Below are 19,684 nucleotides of genomic sequence, written 5' to 3'. Positions count from 1 at the left end.
TTATCTTTATTGAATATTAGAACTCTGGACTTTTGCATTGTGAATACACCAATTTCTAATATGTTCTTCTATATTCAGTTTATTTCACAATTTGGGTTTCTAATCAGTTTTCTAAGTTTGTTTAAAGCTTTGTGAAGTAGTTCTACACTTCAATAACTGTCTTTCACAGATTCTTTAATATTTGTCTAAACTTTATGAGGTAGTTCAAAAACGTAATAACTTTCCTTCATAAAGTAGTTTTGAAATTGATTAAGATATTGTGAAGCAGTTCTAATCAATAGCTGCTCTTTACAAAGTCTTTCTATTTTCTGCATAGAGCTTTGTGAGGAAGTTCTAATCTTAATAACTTACTCTCGCAAATTCTGATTTTGTTTTTAAAAGTTAAATTTTTATTTTTAGAAAACCCAATTCACCCCCCTCTTGGGTTGTGCCATACGTATATGAGACCCACAATCTGTTATCAGAGCTTTGGCTCTTGACTTACCGAAGCTTAACAGCTTGAGAGAAAGATCCCATGGTAGCCCCACTTCCTCTTACATCTTTAGAAGGTCAATCTGTTTCTAGACCACCTTTATTCAATGGTTCTAATTACTCTTATTAGAAAACCAAAATGGAAAATTTCATAAAATCGGTTGACATAAACTGCTAGAGGAACGTCATTACTGGTCCTTGTATTCCTATGAAAACTATAGAAAATGAGAGAGTTAGAAAAACAGAAGAAGAATATGCTGATGCTGATTGGAATGATATTTCTATAAACGCAAAAGCTATTACTATTCTTCATTGTGCATTAGATCCAACATAATACAATAAGGTGTCTGGATGTAAGTCTGCAATAGAAGTCTGGGAAAAACTTAGAATTACCTATGAGGGTACTGATCGAGTGAAGGAATCCAGAATTAATATCCTTTGGAGAGAATATGAAATGTTTAAGGAGACACTATTTCTGAATTAAATTCTAGATTTACTAATGTAGTTAATCCTTTGAGAACTCTCGGAAAGGAAATTTCAGAAGATGAGCTTGTTAAGAAAATCCTTAGAATTCTACCTAAAAAATGGGATTCTATAGGAACTGTTATGAATTACAAAGAGACCCCCGTTACTTATGATTACTTGATAGGAGCTCTTGTTTCAGAAGAGATGAGATCTTCTTTGACTGTAGAAGATAAGAAAAAGAAAGGACTGGCTTTGAAAGTAGTTTCTAGTGAAGAAAGTTCTTCTGATCTTGATAGTGATGATTTAGCACTTGTTGCTAATAGATTCAAAAAGTTCTATAAAAGAGTGGAAGGCCACAGAAAAAGTTTATCAGAAAGAACTTTCCACCTAAAAATAGACTTGCCTAAGAAAGAACCTTTTGAAGTGGTTTGTTATGAATGCAACAAGCCCGACCATATGAAGCCCAACTGTCCTAAGCTGAAAAAGAAGTTAAAGAAAGAAAAGCTAAAGCATGCATTTGTAGCTGCTTGGAGTGACTCAGACGATTCCAATTCTGAAAGTCAAAGTGACCAAGAAGAAACTGCAAATATTTGTCTAATGGCCACTACCAATTCTGACTCCAAGAAAATCAGCACTCTGACTTCAACACGGAAAGTTGAAAGTAATGAAACAGATGCAACAGGCCAAATATGTGAAGAAAGCAACGTAAGTATTTCTGAACCTGAATCAGAAAATGATCTTTTAGATACTTATAATAACCTTTGCATTGAATTTGAAAAGCTTGTTAAAAAGCATAAAATTCTAAAGAAGGATTTCAGAAAGTTAAAAACTGAATGTAATCATTTGAAAGATGCTTTTTATTAAGAAGTTACACACAAAGATCTTATCATAGAGATCAAAGATCTTAAAGATTGTAATGATAAATTTTCTGAAAATCTGAAACACTTTGAAGAAAAATGTAAGAATCTAAATTCTGAAAATGAATCTTTGAAAAATGAGATTAAAATTCTAAAGTCAATTTCAGAGTCGTTTTCTAAAGAAAAGACAAGTTTAGCTATGATAGCATTTGAAAACAGAAGCAAGTTTCTAATAAGAAAAATATTGTTTCTAATGTTGTGACTTTAGAACATAAAAAATCTGACAGTCTCAACAGAAAGAAAAATCATAGTAAGCTGAATACACCTGTTACCACTAACTCTTCAGGACCCAATATGAGTTGGGTACCTAAATCTGCATGATCTTTACAAGTGTGCCTAATGAGTGAGCTAAAAACAAAAATGTGGTACATGGACAGCGCTTGCTCTAGGCATATGACTGGTGATAGAAAGAAATTCACCAGATTAGAAAAGAAAAAGGGAGGTACAGTAAGCTTTGGGGACAAAGCAAAAGGTAAAATCATTGGTATTGGTGTGGTAGGTTCTAATCCTTCAATAGAAGATGTATGCTTAGTAGAAGGATTATATTATAACTTGTTAAGTATGAGTCATATTTGTGATAAAAATAGAAGAGTGATCTTTGAACCCTCTTATTGTGAAGTTCAGAACATGCATGATAACAGAACTTTATTTATTGGAAAAAGGTTTGAGAATGTATACCTAGTAGATCTTTCTGATATGCATAACCTAGATATATGTTTAGTTTCTGTTGACAATTCTAGTTGGTTATGGCATAAAAGACTTGGACATGCATGCATGCACCTTATTTCTAAATTATCTAAGAAGACTTAGTTCGTGGTTTGCCAAAGCTAAAGTTTGAAAAAGATCACATTTGTGATGCTTGTCAATTGGGCAAACAAACCAGAACATCTTTCAAATCTAAGGGCATGGTTTCTACTTCTAGACTTTTAGAATTACCACACCTTGATTTATTTGGACCTATTACTCCTTCTAGTCTTGGAGGTAAATTCTATGCATTTGTTATTGTAGATGATTATTCTACATTCACCTGGACACTCTTCCTTAGAAATAAGGATGAGTCATATGACATGTTTGTTCATCTTTGCAAGAGAATACAAAATGAGAAGTATACAACATCTTTGCGATTAGAAGTGATCATGGAGGAGAGTTTGAAAATCAAAAATTTGATGCATTTTGCAGAGTTAGGAATCTTCCATAACTTCTTAGCACCTAGAACACCCCAGCAAAATGGAGTAGTGGAACGCAAGAATAGAACACTTCAGGAAATGGCCAGAACAATGTTGAGTGATTCTAAGTTACCAAAGTATTTCTGGGCAGAAGCCGTTAACACTGCATGTTATATTCTAAACAGGGCTTTGGTAAGATCTAAACTGAAAAAGACTCCATATGAGCTATACAAAGGTAGAAAGCCAAATATTGGTTATTTTCACATTTTTGAGTGTAAATGTTTTATTCTAGATAACAAGAAAAATCACCTTACTAAATTTGATGCTAAATCTTATGAAGGATTTTTTCTAGGATATTCTAGTAATAGTAAAGCATATGGGGTGTTTAACAAGAAAACTCTAGTTGTAGAAGAATCTATTCATGTTGTGTTTGATGAATTTAACTCTACTTTTAGAATTTTAGAAAATGATGATGCTATAGATTTTAATCAAGAAAAGCAGAATGAACAATCAGAACAATTAGAACAGCCAGAAAATGAGCAGAACGTTAATAATCAGGTTGAACCAGAAGATGAACATGAAGATCAGAATGCACCTAAAAGTCAAATGCCAGAAACAGAAAATGAAAATTCTCAATAACCAAAAGAATGGCGATTTCACAGTTATCATCCTCAAAAGGACATCATGGATAATCCTTCAGAAAGGATGATGACTAGGGCTCAATTTAAAAGATATTTTAGTAATGTTGCTTTCATTTCTCAATTAGAACCTAAAACTTCGAAGATGCTCAAAATGATGAAAGTTGGATTCTTGCTATGCAAGAAGAACTAAATCAATTTGAGATAAACTAAATTTGGAAACTTGTTTCTAGACCTAAAAACCATTCCATCATTGGAACAAAATGGGTGTTTAGAAATAAGCTTGATGAACAGGGTAATATTGTGCGAAACAAAGCAAGGTTAGTGGCTCAAGGGTACAACCAAGAGGAAGGTATCGATTTTGATGAGATCTTTGCTCTGGTCGCTAGACTTGAGGCCATTAGAATGATTTGTGCATTTGCATGTTTTAAAAATTTCATGTTATATCAAATGGATATGAAAAGTGCTTTTCTAAATGAAGAAGTGTATGTAAAACAACCACCCGGTTTTGAAGTCTATGATAAACCAAATCATGTTTACAAACTTACTAAAGCTCTTTATAGTTTGAAACAAGCTCCTAGAGCTTGGTATGATAGATTATGTAAGTTTTTATTAGAAAATGGTTTTTCTAGAGGGAAGGTTGATACTACACTATTTATTAAAAAAAAAAAAGCACATGATATTCTAGTTGTGCAAATCTATGTTGATGACATAATCTTTGATTCTACTAATGACCTTCTTTGTAAGCAATTTTCTAAGATTATGCAGGGTGAGTTTGAAATGAGCATGATGGGAGAATTAAATTTCTTCCTTGGACTTCAAATCAAACAATGTGATAATGGAATTTTCATAAACCAAGGAAAGTATACTAGAGAATTGTTGAAGCGGTTCAATATGGAGAATGCCAAGGTATGTAGTACACCAATGAGTCCATCCTCAAAATTAACAAAAAATGAAAAAGGTAAGGATGTGGATATTAAATTGTTTAAAAGTATGATTGGTTCTTTACTATATCTAATTGCAAGCAGACCTGACATTCACTTTAGTATTTGTTTATGTGCTAGATTTCAATCATGTCCCAAAGAATCTTATTTAATTGCTGTAAAAAGAATTCTAAGATATCTTTGTGGAACTTCTAATTTGGGTTTGCGGTATTCTAAAGGTGATACATTTGATCTTGTTGGGTATAGTGATTCTGATTTTGCAGGAAGCAGAATAGATAGAAAAAGCACGTCTGGAACTTGTCAATTTCTAGGTAGCGCCCTTGTATCATGGTTTAGTAAGAAACAGACATCTGTTGCTCTTTCTACTGTAGAAGTAGAATATATTGCTCTGGAAGTCGTGTTGCACAAATTCTGTGGATCAAACAATAATTGGCAGACTATGGTCTGAATTTAGAAACAGTCCCAATTAAATGTGACAACATAAGCGCCATCAACCTATCTAAGAATCCAGTTTAGCATTCTAGAACCAAGCACCTAGAACTCAGACATCACTTCATACGTGATCATGTTCAAAAACGTGATATAGTGATCGAGTTCATTCCTACAGAGAAGCAATTGGCAGACATTTTTACTAAACCTTTAATTGAAAGCTAATTCTGCTTAATTAGAATAGAACTTGGTATGTTAGTTCCAAACTCTTAACTTTAGAACCCTATAAGTATGTTCTAAATGCTTTCTATATTTGAGATTGAAAGACTTGCTCTGTGTTATGTTCTAATATTGTACTCTATGTGACTTTGAAAAATGTTTTTGTCTAAAAGAAATGCATAATGCCTTGATGTGAAGTTCTAATGTCACCATCAGATTCTATTTTTTAGACAAAATTTAAAACAGTCGATTTCTTTTTGTGTTTTTTTTTTTTTTGTGTTTACTTTATTTTGTGTTTATTTAATTTCATTTTTTTTGTTTTGTTTTGGTTTAGTTTTGGCGGCATTTCGTTTATTTCTTTATTTGAATTTTTTTTGTCGATTCAGTTTTCCTTAAAACCGTTTTCTTTTATTTCTTAAAATTTTCCTCTTTATTATGACTTCTCTTTTAAGTGTTTTCCTAAAATCAATAACTTCTCTAACTAATCACTTTTCTTCTCTATTAAAACTGCTCTTCCTTCTCACAAACAAAACCCTAAGAAAAATCTGTGTCAGAAACCCTAACCATGGCCAGATCAAGTTCTACTTCTTCCTCCTCTAATTCTTTAATAGAACAAGAACTTCAACTTCTTAAGAGATTATCTGAGAAGTACGAAAAAAAAGAATTAGGATAGAAGAAATCCATTGAGGAATCGAGTTCAAAGAAAGTCAAATCGAAAAGCAAAATGGAAAAGTCAAAAGGGAAAGAAAAATCGAAGGAACGGGTCCTGGTTCTCACAGCAAAGGTAAAGCTATTTTATCTCCTTATCCTCTTATGCGTTCATATGTTATTGACTGGAAGTTCTTTGGAAAAGAAGAATTCAAGTTTAGGGAACTATTTTAGTTCCAGGGATGGATGGAGTTTTTGTCCTTAAATAGACTTTGCTATAAGAATTTGGTAAAGGAGTTTTATGGCTCTTTCAAAGCCACTGGTTCAGAGACAATTTCTATGAAAATTAAGGGTGAAACCAGAGTGTTATCTTACACTGATTTGAGTCAAATCTTCAAAATACCAAACACTGGGTCTAGGGTAACAAAGATTAAGGATATTTCTAGGGTAAATGGGTATAAAAAGGAAGAGTTTGTAAAGAAAATTGTTAGAAAAGGTTCTGAGGAAAAACAAAATATGATTGAGTGCTTTAATTTGAATGACAGTATGAAGTGGTTGTATAAGCTTATTGTGCACTATATTTATCCAAAGAGCAGTTCGCTTACTTATATAAATCAAGTTGAACTGGGCATAATGTGGCATATAATTGAAAAGAAACCCTTCAATCTGTGTCACGTTATTTTTGACAAAATGCAGAACAACCCTAAGAAATTATCTTATGGTATGGTGCTTACCCCTGTTTTTGAGTTTTTGAAATTGGATTTAGACAATAGTGAAGGTCACAATGTTTCAAAATTGGATAGTGGATCTTTGAAAATAAAGGCTGAGGAAGGTGAAGAAGAAAAAGAAAAGGAGTTGCTAAGGAAAAAGAAAGAATAGAAAAGAGGAAGAAGAAAAGGAAGAAGAAGCTGAGAAGAAGAAGAAGAAAAGAAGATTGGAAAAAGGAAAAGGAAAATTGGAAGAAGTTGAGAAAGAAGAAAAGAAAGAGGAATTAGAAGAAGAGAAAAAGGAAGAAATAGAAAAAGAAAAAGAGACAGTAGCTGAGGAAGAAATAGAGTCAGAAAAAGAGTTAGAAGTAGAAAAATATGAAGCAGGAACTGAAGAGAAAAATGATTCTATTGATCCTGAAAAAGAGACTGAAAAAGGAGAGGCAGTAAAAGTTGAAGAAGCCAATGATGCTGAAACAGAAAAGTTAGAATTAAGTGAAGAAGAAAAAGAGACTGAGGTTGAGGCTAAGAAGAAATCAGAATTTCTTATAGCACAAAAGAGTAGAGAGGCTATGCTGGGCAAACTGGAAAAAGAACTCATTGAAGAGCATAATAAGGAGCTTGATGAGGCAATCAAACAGAGTAAGGCTGTGATTGCACACAACTAGTCCCTCATTGAGTCTTTAGAAAGGATGAAAAATGTCAATGAGAGAAGGCTAGCTACTCTAAAGGTAAAGGGCATACCCTACACTTCTACCTCAGAAAAGCCTAAGAGAGTGAAGAACACTACTGGAAAGCATAGAGTTCATGGAAGGAAGCCTCCTCTGCATCCCTCACCTAAACGTCCTGAGAGTACTGCTGAAACTTCTCCTGCACAGAACCTCAGAAGTTCTAGGAGACTTAGAACTGATTCTAAACCCTTTTGACTTCTTTCTAATCTGCTCTGACTATGTTTTGTGAACTATTTTTCTGATTACTTGTTTTTAGTTCTTTGTTTGTGTGTTGTAGTTTATGTTATTGAATTCTAGTTAAATTTCCTACGTTTGTTTATTTGTTGTTTTACTTTTATATTGCTCTAGTTTACTAACCCTCTTTTCTTATGACAAAAAGAGGGAGAACACAGGATATTCTGGTGATTAAGTACATGAGGAAGTATGTTACATTTTTAGTACTAATCTCTGAATGCTTATCATGTTCAAATCTGTGTTATTTTGTTATATGAGCTATATGTTTTTATATGATGATCTGATAGTTAGATTTTAGAACTTAGTTCTCTATTTTAATGTATGCTCTGCAGGTTTAAATTAGAACTTAGTTTTTAATTCTAATATCAGTTTCTATTTTTCTTTTGCTCTGATCATATGCTCTGGTTATTAGACTTTAGAACTCAGATTTCAATTCTAAATATAAGTTTTAATATCAGTTTCTAAAATTATTTTCTGTTCTAAATCCCCACAGATATTTTATTACACTTATTCAGGGTAAGCTTTTTAAAAGTTCTAATCTTGCTTCATGATAAATTTGTTATGTTTAGAACTTAAATTTTGTTGACATGCATAAATTTAGGGGGAGCACATGATTTTATGTTTGATAAATTTATTGGTTTTGTCATCATCAAAAAGGGAGAGATTATTGGCTCAAGGGTTAATTTTATCTTGAAATTTTGATGATTAAGCAAAACAAATAAATTTAATTATTTTATTTGTGCTAATCTTATTTTTATGCAGATTTATTTATTTTTATTAAGAAACAAGGCAAATTCTAACAAATCCAAATTTAAATGAAGATCATGAAAACCATTGAAGATTTTAGTGGTTAATTATATTAGGATTTGTTGTAGGATAGAGAGAATATTATTTTATAAGCACAAAAATATTTTTCTCTCTCTCTCAAAATTACCTTAACTTATAAAAGATAAATCATGATTCTTTTTTATTTTCTTACCTAAACAAAAGGGACTTTGTCTTAATCATTTATGGTAACAAAATTTTCCATTTTTGAAAATTTAATTCACTTACCTAAATGAAAGAGATTTTATCTTAATTATTTTTGGTAATAAAATATTTTGAAAAAGATTTTTATATTTATTTTCGAAAACTATTTTTAAAGGAAAGCATAAAATCTTATTTTATTTCGCTTACCTTAAATGAAAAGATTTTAACTTAAAGAATTTTTGACAACAAGATCTCTATATCTTCTAAAAATTTGGAAAGTTAATATTCTTATTTAAAAGGAGAGATTTTACTTTCTAAAATGGGACTTTCATCCCTCTCTATAAAAGGCATCTTTCCCTTATAAAGACGTGGATTTTTGTTTTAAGAGTATAAGTCCATTGATCAAATCTTTAATCTCTCAAAATTTATTCTCAACCCCCTTATTTCTTTTCATCTTATTACTTCACGTATTATTTTTAAAAGAGAAAAGAAAATTTTATAACAACTTTTGAAAAACATATTCTGTTCTTTAAAACAATTTTCTAATCTTGATTTCTGTTTTTCCTGTGCTTATATTTGCATTTCTCTCTGTCTATATAGATTCTGTAATCTGTTATAGACAGGTTTTTAATTGAAAAACATTTGTGCAATAGCTTAGGTGAAAAGCTATTGTGAAATAGGTTATCAAGTGACCTTCTCCTTGTGTGGGATTCTGATGTCTTGATTTGAGTTTCTGTTCTCTGCAAAAACAGAAAGGGTTGAGGTTGACTAGAACCTTTGAAAAATCTAGTGGGACAAATGGTAGATCTAGGAGTTGATCTATTACCTTGTACTGTTGGTTTGTCTCTTACCCTTAAAAAGACATAGCGTAGTGGAGGATCTCAAGATGAGTCTTGGGGAGTGGATGTAGGCGAGTTAGTGCCGAACCATTATAAATCGCTATGTCAATCTTTTTACTTTTTGAAGTTCTGCTTGATACCATTTTATTTACACTTATGTTAATCTTTTAGAAATGCTAAGTTGTTAATTGTTTTGTTCTAAACTCGAATAAGCTTTATCTTTATTGAACATTAGAACTCTGGATTTCTGCATTGTGAATACACTAAGTTCTAATCTGTTCTTCTGTATTCAGTTTATTTCACAATTTGGGTTTCTAATCAGTTTTCTAAGTTTGTTTAAAGCTTTGTGAAGCAGTTCTATAATTCAATAACTGTCTTTCACTGATTCTTTAATATTTGTCTAAACTTTATGAGGTAGTTCAAAAACGTAATAAATTTCCTTCGTAAAGTAGTTTTGAAATTGATTAAGATATTGTAAAGCAGTTCTAATCAATAGCTGCTCTTTACAAAGTCTTTCTATTTTCTGCATAGAGCTTTGTGAGGAAGTTCTAATCTTAATAACTTACTCTCGCAAATGCATTTTATTTCCACTGCAACAGAATTCTGATTTTGTTTTTAAAAGTTAAATTTTTATTTTTAGAAAACCCAATTCACCCCCCCTCTTGGGTTGTGCCATACGTATATGAGACCCACACTCGATGCTCATTAGCCCAGATCTATATAAAAAATAAAGCAGAAATTAATGAATAAGTGAAAGGACAAGAATAAAATAGAAAAGAACAAGAAGCATCAAAGTAGATATGATTTTATACCTCAATAACACGCCGCTAGTCGACCTTCAAGTGCGCTCCTCAGACGCACAGGTCCATGCTATAATAGAGATATGATAGGGCAATAGCTCCCCAGTTAAACTGCCTCATCACCATCCAGATCTTGAAGGGGTGGTAACGGTGCTAAATCCGCGTCATTACCATGGTTAGTAAACAAGGTAGTTGACAACAGATAAAAGAGGTAGGCTTGTGCTACAACATCCACATCCAACTCCTCCACGCGCTCCCGAGGCATCTCTTCATAGTGAGAAATGATGCTCTCATAGTGTACCCTCCTTTTGGAGATGGTGGGCTCCATCTCGATAGTAGCTTGGAGACTCGCCCGTAGACTCGGATGGTCAATGTTCTCAGTTGGTCGTCAAAAAATAACCGAACACCCTCCAAACGGAAGCCCGGTGATGGCGGCAAAGTCGACTGTCGTGATCGTCTTCTCAATGAACGACAAATGGAAAGTGTGGGTAGTGTCCATCCATCGCTTCATGAGCACTAAGATACTAGAGGGCAGGGGTCGCCCCTGCACTCGAGGAAGAGTATCGATAACACGGCCAAAGCCTGACTTCTGGATACAGTCTTGGATTCGCACAGGTTGCCGGTCAAACCATTCGCCAGCCGCATAGGCATTACTATTGGATTTCCCACGCTTCGCGCTCTTTTGCAAAGTAAACCACTGTAAGTATACTAATAAAGTGAAAAGGCACATATATTTCATGTTAATGCAGGTAAGCAAGGAAAAATGATAAACTTTGGTGTGTCACAGTTACTGTGGAGCAAGCCAAGGAGTAGTGGCATGCACCACTAGTGCTGTGGAGCACGCCATAAGGCTGTAGTGCAACCAAACAAACAAGGTAGTGGAGCACGCCACAGCCCATGAACACCCACAAATGCCCAAAAAGGTAAATTTCAACCTAGTTTTTTTATTTCTAACCTAAATTTTGCATGTTTCTAGTCTTATTAATGCAAAAAAACAAGAAAAAGTTATAAAATATCTCGGATGTGCCCCAGCAAAGGTGGTTGGACAAATCATGCCGCCGGCTGATCGAAGTCCCTGCGTCTGGAATAAACTCCTGAAATTTCATGCCATGGCTCATGGGTCAAGATATGGGATTGATCATTGCATCCCCGAGAAGCCAATCCACGACATTCTTGGTAGCCACAAGTTTCGGTTGCAAAGAGGCAGAAAAGAGAAGAAAAGAGAATTTGAAAAGGAAGTTGTTTAGTTAGGTTGAAAGTGACAAATGAGTGTCACTTTCACCTTTTATAAGGATAAGTGGGCCTATGGGCCCAACCTTTGCCTTCAGACGTAGATTGGCCCAAAGGTCCATTAGCCGGGACCAACTGTCATACTTAGCCAGCAACTGTGAACCCCTTCCCCAAATGTCATAGGCATGTGATGCATATGATGAATGAGAAGAAATACACGTGATGTGTGTGAGTCGCCACCTTGTTTAATTATTTTAGGGTAAACTAGGAAAAAACCCTAAGTGACTCCATTTTTAATTAACCTAGTTACTAGATTAATTATCCCAATGATTAAGGCACAATCTACGAACCCGAGGTGGATCCCGAGACTATGTCATGCTGACGAACTAACCGATGGATGAATGCTTTGCAAGGTGAATGATGGATTAATGAAATGTTTGAGTGATTTCGACTTGCCGCTCGGGGTTAAATCCCGAACGTGCCTACGTACTTCCGTTTGAATGGAAGATCAAAGTCAACGTAGTTCGATAGGCCTTTTTAAAAGGGCTTTGAAGGTGTATGCTTAATGCATGAGTGTGTATGCTTTGTGCATGAGTGTGTATATGCTTTGTGCATGAGTGTGTATGCTTTGTGCATGAGTGTATGTATGCTTTGTGCATTTTGTGTGTATGCTTTGTGCATGAGTGTGTGTATGCTTTGTGCATTTTGTGTGTATGCTTTGTGCATGAGTGTGTGTATGCTTTGTGCATTTTGTTTAGGCATTTTGCCAAAAATGTTGATTTAAATGGCTTTTAGCCAAAATGATTTGATTTAGGCAATTGTTGCCAAAAATGTTGATTTTAGGCGATTTTCGCCAAAATGGTTGATTTTAAGACCTTTGGCCAAAAGATTGATTAATTTAAGCGATTTGTCGCTAAAGTGGTTGATTTTAAGGCCTTTGGCCAAAATGTGTTGTTTTAGGCAATTAGTTTGCCAAAATGTGCGATTTAAGCTTTAATGCCACGATTATCAATTAATCGGGCGTTCGAGCTTAATCACAATTTATTGTCGAAACGTGATTGATTAAGGCTTTTAGCCACAATTATTGATTAATTGGACTTAAGCCAGATTTATTCGAAATAAGGCAATTGAACCGTAGCTATTAATTAACTAGGCTCTTTTAGCCAATATTGTCGGATTTAAGGCTTTAATACCACGATTATTGATTAACCGGGCATTTAAGCTTAATCAAATTAATTAAGGCAGTTTATTTACCAAAAAAAAATAATGACGTGGATGCATTTATGCAATTGTAGAATTATTAAGAATAGAAGAGAAATATGCATGAAGTGCTAAAATTAAATAGGCAGGGTTTTGTTTACATACCTGATTTAATCGACGACCGCTTCTTAATTCCAGATTAAGCTCCTCGCTTAGGAAATATTAATTAATTTTAATTTGTTTAATTTTAATGTTCAAATATCACAATAAAAATGCAATAAAAATTAAATTAAATGCAAAAAGCGGTAAAGAAAAGGCAAGGAGCGTGAGAGGGAGAAGGATTCATCTATCAAAACAGACAAGGCGCACCAGAAATAGGCTGAAAATGGTCTATTTATAGGCCATTTTCGGGTCCCGGGCGGCACCTGGCGGCAGCTGCCGCCCAAGGGGCTGGACGGCAGGTGCCGCATGGTCCGGCGGCAGGTGCCGCCCTGTCGTGTGGGTGGCAGGCCCGCCCCACGCTGGGCGGGGCAGCTGGTGAGCCGGGAGGCGGGACTGCCGCCCAGTCGTGGGCGGTAGGCCCCGCCTGGTCTGGGCGGCAGGTTTGCGCCGAGGGGGTGGGGGGCCAGGCCCCGCTGCGCGGGCGACGGCCTGCGGGCGCTGGGCGCATGCCTCGCCCGAGGGGGCGACAGCCCCGCGCGTGCGGGGGGATGCATCGCACCGCGGGGCGACAAAGGCTCGCCCGAGCGGTGGGCGGAAGGCCAGCGAGCGCTGGGCGCAGACCTCGCCAGCGCGGGGCGCAGCCCTCATGCCACGCGGGGCGGCAGCCCTCGCCGCGCTGGGGGCATCTGCCGCCGTGCCCGACGGCCGGAGTCGCCGTGGCCGGCGGCCGGCGGCAGGAGCCGCCGTGGCCGGTGTGGACACCGTGCCTCGCTCCGGGGGCCTTTTTGGGAGTTCCGGACCTCCAAAAAATATTCCGAGACTTGTTCCGCGATCCTCGCGATATTCTGGACGTTTTAAGTACCATATTGGCATACTTCCAGTAAATGTTCAAAATGGCCTTCGGTCCGGCCGGACTGTTTGCAGTCCGGCATTGACACTGTAGAAAAGTCAAAGTTACTGTAGCAAGGTCAAAATTTGAGTATTCACAGCAACCCGTCAACGGCTAGCCGCTTAAGCAGGGGCAACACACCGCTTGCCACAGGTAAGTTGCCTCTTTTGCACTCCACGACACGATTTTCAATAAATTCACATAAAAACACGCAAGAACATAAAAATTCACACAAACACATATGAATATTGACGCACTCATGAATTCACAAATTCATGCAGTTTTATGCAAAAAATTATGTTTCACATGTGCACGCTTTTCCGTGCCTAATCACGGAATTTTTAACTCTAACAATTAGCCAAAGGCCTATTTTCCTATTAGAAAATTCACTTTCGCAGGTATCTCCCAAAGTAGAGCATTCTAGAATTAAAGTCTCCTATGGCACCCAAGTCGTCTCAAATGGCGCACCCAAACCCATCCCATGTGGCACACTGTCCAAAGGACGACCTCCCACAGTGGAGCATTCCAAACTTTAAGACGTCATTTGGTGCACAAGATTTTATCAAAGCCATCGTTTGGCGCAGATAGCCGCAGAAGCCACCAGCAACCACCATGGTGCATCTCCTCCGCCCTTCACCCTCCAAAGGACAACTTCCCATAATGGATTATTTCAGAACCAAAGTCCCCTGGGCAACTTAGCTGTCTTTTGGCACACATCATTTCATCAGAAGTCGCCGTTTGGATCACAGTATTTTATCAGAAGCTATTGTTTGGCGCACAACATTTTATCAAAGTCGCCGTTTGGCATACACAGTCCCAGAAGCTGCCAACAACCACCATGACGCATCTCCTCTACCCTTCACCGTCCAAAGGAAAACCTCCCATAGTAGAGCATTTAAGAACCAAAGTCTCCTTGGGCAACTTTAAGCCATCATTTGGTGCACAACATTTTATCAAAGCTGCTGTTTGGCACAGACAGTCATAGAAGCTGCCAACAACCATCATGCCGCATCTCCTCCGCCCTTCACTATCCAAAGGACAACCTCCCACGGTCCAGCATTTCAAAACCAAAGTCCCCTTAGGCAACTTTAAGTCGCCGTTTGGCGTACAATATTTTATCAAAGCCGCTGTTTAGTGCACATCATTTTATGAAAGCCACCAACTGGCGTAGATAACCTCAAAAGTCACCAACAATCACCACGGCGTAATTCATCCATCTAACAATCATCAATTGGCAACTCACATCAACAAAGCCGCTAAGTTGACGCACTTCATCCATTCAAGCCATTTAAAGAATGCAAACCAGGTAAGTACCTTTTACTTATGCATCTACTTTACACTTTAGTGACATCTTGCTCAAAAAGCAAAATATCATCAAAGTGGGGGCAAACTTTAGACGCTCAAATTTTGTCCCTAAAGGCTTTGTGATGATAAACCAATTTTCACATAACTTTGGATAGAATGATTCCCGATCGTCCTAGTTCTTGGACCAATGGTCCGTGGCTCAGAAAAAATATATGTTTAACCCTTTTTACTTTTTCGAGTTACCAGTATTTCATGACGAAACCGGGCCTGAGAAGCACATCGGGCCCACTCTGTGCACTTTTCGGTATATCGACTCATTTTGCATGCCACCCGGTTTGATTTGGTAAAAATGGGCTCAGCCTTATTGCAGGGTCCACCAGTGACACTTTGCCACGTCAGCCCTAAAATAGGTCCACCACCTCCATTTTCTAATAAATAGGCATTGGGGGGTGTGCCTAAGGGAGGGATTTGTAGACACTTAACGGAAACTATTGATTTTTGAAAATTCAACATAGAAATCAAAGGAAACTTGTGTTTCCCTTTGTTCTAAGGTAGTGATTTATTGATCTTTGAACAAAAAACCCTTAAGGATCTCCTAGAAATCCCCAAAACACATCTCTTAAGTATCAATGTCAGATTATTGGATCAAGAACCTAGCATGTGGGTCTCTTCATCCATCTTTTGCACAAAACTTTGAGCAAATCTTCAAAAGGTAATATTTGAGAGCTTTTAACTTATTTCTTCATCTTTTTCCCTTTCTTTTTGGTGTTTAAGCACCTATTAGAGTTTGGTTGTGAGGGAAACCCAAGATCAACCATGGAAAGTCTTCTGTGCCTCTGTGGTGCTCGACCAAATCTAGCGGTGCAAGCCACTATGTGTGGCATGCGCCACAAGCCTGTGGCTCACGCTGGTTCAACGTAGAATCCCCTATTTGACTCTATTCTTGCCTGAAGCCTTCCTGATCTGTTCATGTGGCACACGCCACTTCCTGCTGTGGCACTAGGCCCTTTAGTTCAGAGGTTCAGAATGTAAATAATCAATGAAATGGTCCCGACATGAAGATCCAGTGGCAAAGCTCTAACCTTAAGTGGTCTGGAATACATTTCTATCCACAAATGGATCAAATAGACAATAATAAACAAGCTTGAGAGCAATGATTGGTGTATTTGTTCATCATTCATGATGAACATCAAGGCTATGAGCTTAAATCTTGTTCAATCTTTTAAATTACTGCTTTTTAATTATTGTCCTTAATTTTTCAAGCTCTTTATTATTATATCTCTTATGTTTATGCCTTTCAACTTAATGTATTATGATTATTATTGCATTAACCCTCTATTCATTAACTTCTAATTAAAACATGCATCATTTGAGCATTTGTTGAATGAATGTAAGGGTAATGATGGTGGATGTATGCTTTTGTTCCTGTGAATGTTGTTATATTGTGATTGTATTATTTGGATGGTTTTGTTATGCTTTGTTTTAATTTTTATTATGGCAAAGTGTAAGAGACCTTAATGGGTCTTAATTAATGCATGTTTGTAATAATTAGTGGATATTGGGAAATTTGGAGGGCATTTGGGTAGAATGTATCTTAGGTGTGGTTTGTAATCTTTTCTCCTCGCCTCTTTCTTTGGTTGTTTATATTTGATGTTTTATTAAAGTGTTTGATTGACATATTCTCTAAAAAGTGCATCAAAAGTATTTCCATCTCATTTTTAAGTAATAGCATTATTAAGTGAATTATGAATTAATGGACAACGAGGAGGCCGGTTTAACCAGGCGATATGGATGCCTAACACCTTCCCATATTGTACCTAACTCCCGATCTTGTCTCTGGTTTAAAATCGAGTTAGTTGATTCCAAAGAATCGACTACTTCGAGAATTTTTCCCTAATAAGGGTGGCGACTCCAAAAATAAAAAAGTCTCACCAAAGTAAGAGAACCTTTTTCCGAGGATTAATGAATGAGTTAAATAAAAAAATTGTTTTATTGAATAAAATAAACCAAGCCAGTTCAATTTGATTCTTTCCTTATTTTTGAATAAAATCCTGCCTCCTCAACCGAGTACCAAAACTATACATTACAACACTGAAGAAAATAATAATAACATGAGAATTGATCTTAATTTATTAAAAGAGCGTCAAGAAGAAGCAAGTGTTAGAGTAGAAGCTTGTAAAACACAAATGATGAAGTTTTACAATAGAAGAGTAAAATTGAGAAGTTTTCATATTAGGGACTTAGTCCTTAAAAAAACAGAAATCGCAAAGGGATTAGCAGAAGTAAGAAAATTGGAACCGAACTAGGAAGACTCCTATGAAATAACACAAAAATAGGTCCCTTATAAAATAAGAAAAGTTAATGGGCAAGAAATGCCCCGAACATGGAATGTAGAAAACCTGCAAAAGTACTATGTATAAAAGATGTATTAGATGAAAGACAAATTTTTTCACCTAAGTGTTGGGATCTCAGGAGATCGGATGTAAAAAGGGTAACTTGAGAATGCTAAGGGAATAGAATGATCCTAACAAATAGATTTTTTCTGACCTTTCACGAAAAAGGAATAAAGAAATTATTGATTACAATTGATCGTCGAATTATACTAACTTATTCATCCAAATTTTACTAACCTTTGCATATTAAGAAAAAGTAAAAATACAGAGCAAAATGAAAAATGTTCAAAACAACGTGCACAACATTTAAATCATGAGCCTAAGTTAGTTCAATATGAAAATGAGTTAGAGAAGTCAAAATCAAAGGCCTTGAAAAAAGAAATATGAAATTTCATTAAAAAAGAAAAATATATACATCCAAAAAAAGATCCCTTCAACTTGGGGGAACATAAAAAATGGCTATGTCAGTGCCATTCTCCCTTTAGCTCTTGCCCATTTTGATGTTTACATAACTCCTGTCCAACCTGATCTTGTGCAAGTTGGTTCTACTAAGAAATCAGGTTCGGTTGATCTTCTGACAGAGCGACAAGAAGAATATCCGAGATGAACTCAAATCGTCATCAAATAATGAACTTAAAGAGCAACAGTAACACGTTCTTGAAAATTGTCAACAGTGTCTATCAAATTATTGGTAGCATCATTTACTTCTTTCTGTGCAAGCTCCAAGTCAATCATCAACTGACTACATTTCATGCCTCAATTCATCCCTTTCTTGCTCGGTAGTCTGCTTAGCTGTTTCCAACTCAACTTTCTCCTTCTTCAGTTGAACGATTTTGGAGCTGGTTATTAAAGCTTCACCAGACACCTTCTTGTATTCCTCGGTAGCAAGATTGAGTTGCTTCTTCAAAGCACAAATCTCTTGGCTATGGCTACATGCACTTTTTTTCTAACATTTCTCTAGTAGTGTCTGCTAGTTGGTTTGCCTCATTCTTCACCACATCCAGCTTCATGCAGTGAATCCAAAGATCCCCAAACCCTTTTCCTCCTAACAGCAACTTGATGAACAAGCTATAAAAAACAAAATATATAAATGTATTAAAAAAAGAGGAGAGTAGAAAAGAAGAGAACAATACAAACATACTTATAGAAAACAAGTTGCAGTACATGCCATCGAAAATGCCACTCTCTTCCATAGAATCATAGTAGCTCATATCTTGACCAAGGAGAGAGAGGCCAGTAAGTTCCCTGCTACAGGGCTTTCAGTGCAAGAGGCAAAAGCACTATGAATAGACTTCACAAAGGCCTCCACGTCAGGGTGAGCAAGACCTTCCACAGTCTCTGCTTGGGTCTTTTCCTCCTCTTAGATAGAGGCGTTTCCTCATTAACGGCATAATCAACCATGTGCACCTCCAGATTATGCACCTCCACCGCATTCCGAGCAGCAATGTCAGGGACCGTGATGTCCAAATTGGGAGGAGCAGAGTGCTCCAAAATAGGGGGATAAAAAATTGAAGTAGTTAGTGGAGTAATAGGTAGAGAAGAAGGCTGAGCTGGAGTAAGAATCTTTATGTTCTCTTCCTCTTCCTCATCCCTTAGCACTAAACCTTCACTTCTAGCAGGCTTCTTCTTAGGCTTGGTGGTAGCCTTAGCCTCTCTCTTTTTTCTCCTTTGCTCCTCCGCTTTCTTTAAGAAATTAGCACCCATCATATCTGCAGGGAATAGATAATGTTATAAAGTTAGTTCAAAAATAGGACGAGAATAAAGAATAATATGGTAAATAACTTTCTTACCTTTCTTCTGTATGGGCATTTTCCTGAGCAAATCACAGAGTTTTTTAAAGTTAATAAACCCTTGATGTGGATAAGCTTCTTGGAATAATTAGCCAGAGTCTCTATGCTCACTTTCTCTTTATTAGTTAAGAGTCTATCCTCACGAAAACCGGGCATTCGTGGACTAGTAGGTGCCCAACCCAAAGCCCTTCAGACTCTTTTTACAATAAAAGATTTATCCTTCTATCTCCTTTTAAGGGAGCCCGACATTCCCTTAAAATTGGCACAATAGTCCCGAGCAAATAAATGAGGGTGATCTTCTTTTTCTCAATTAGTCAAAGAATATAGGTCATTTATTACATAAGGAGAGAATTCTAAATTAGCCTATCGAGCTAAAATGCTAAGCCTAAAACTATCCTAATACTATTAAGGGCAAGCTAGGAGACGGTAATACCCAACTGATTGAAATAATCGCATAAGTCTTCTTATAAAGAAAGGCAAACACTAGCCCTTAGGTCCTCTTCATACAGGATTAAAAAATTTGGGGTTTACTCAAAAT

The sequence above is a fragment of the Jatropha curcas genome, chromosome 5 (genome assembly GCF_041381405.1).
Source record: "Jatropha curcas cultivar XTBG-Jc1 chromosome 5, XTBG_Jcur_1.0, whole genome shotgun sequence".
Taxonomy (NCBI): Eukaryota; Viridiplantae; Streptophyta; class Magnoliopsida; order Malpighiales; family Euphorbiaceae; genus Jatropha; species Jatropha curcas.
This window is presented reverse-complemented; position numbering follows the sequence as displayed.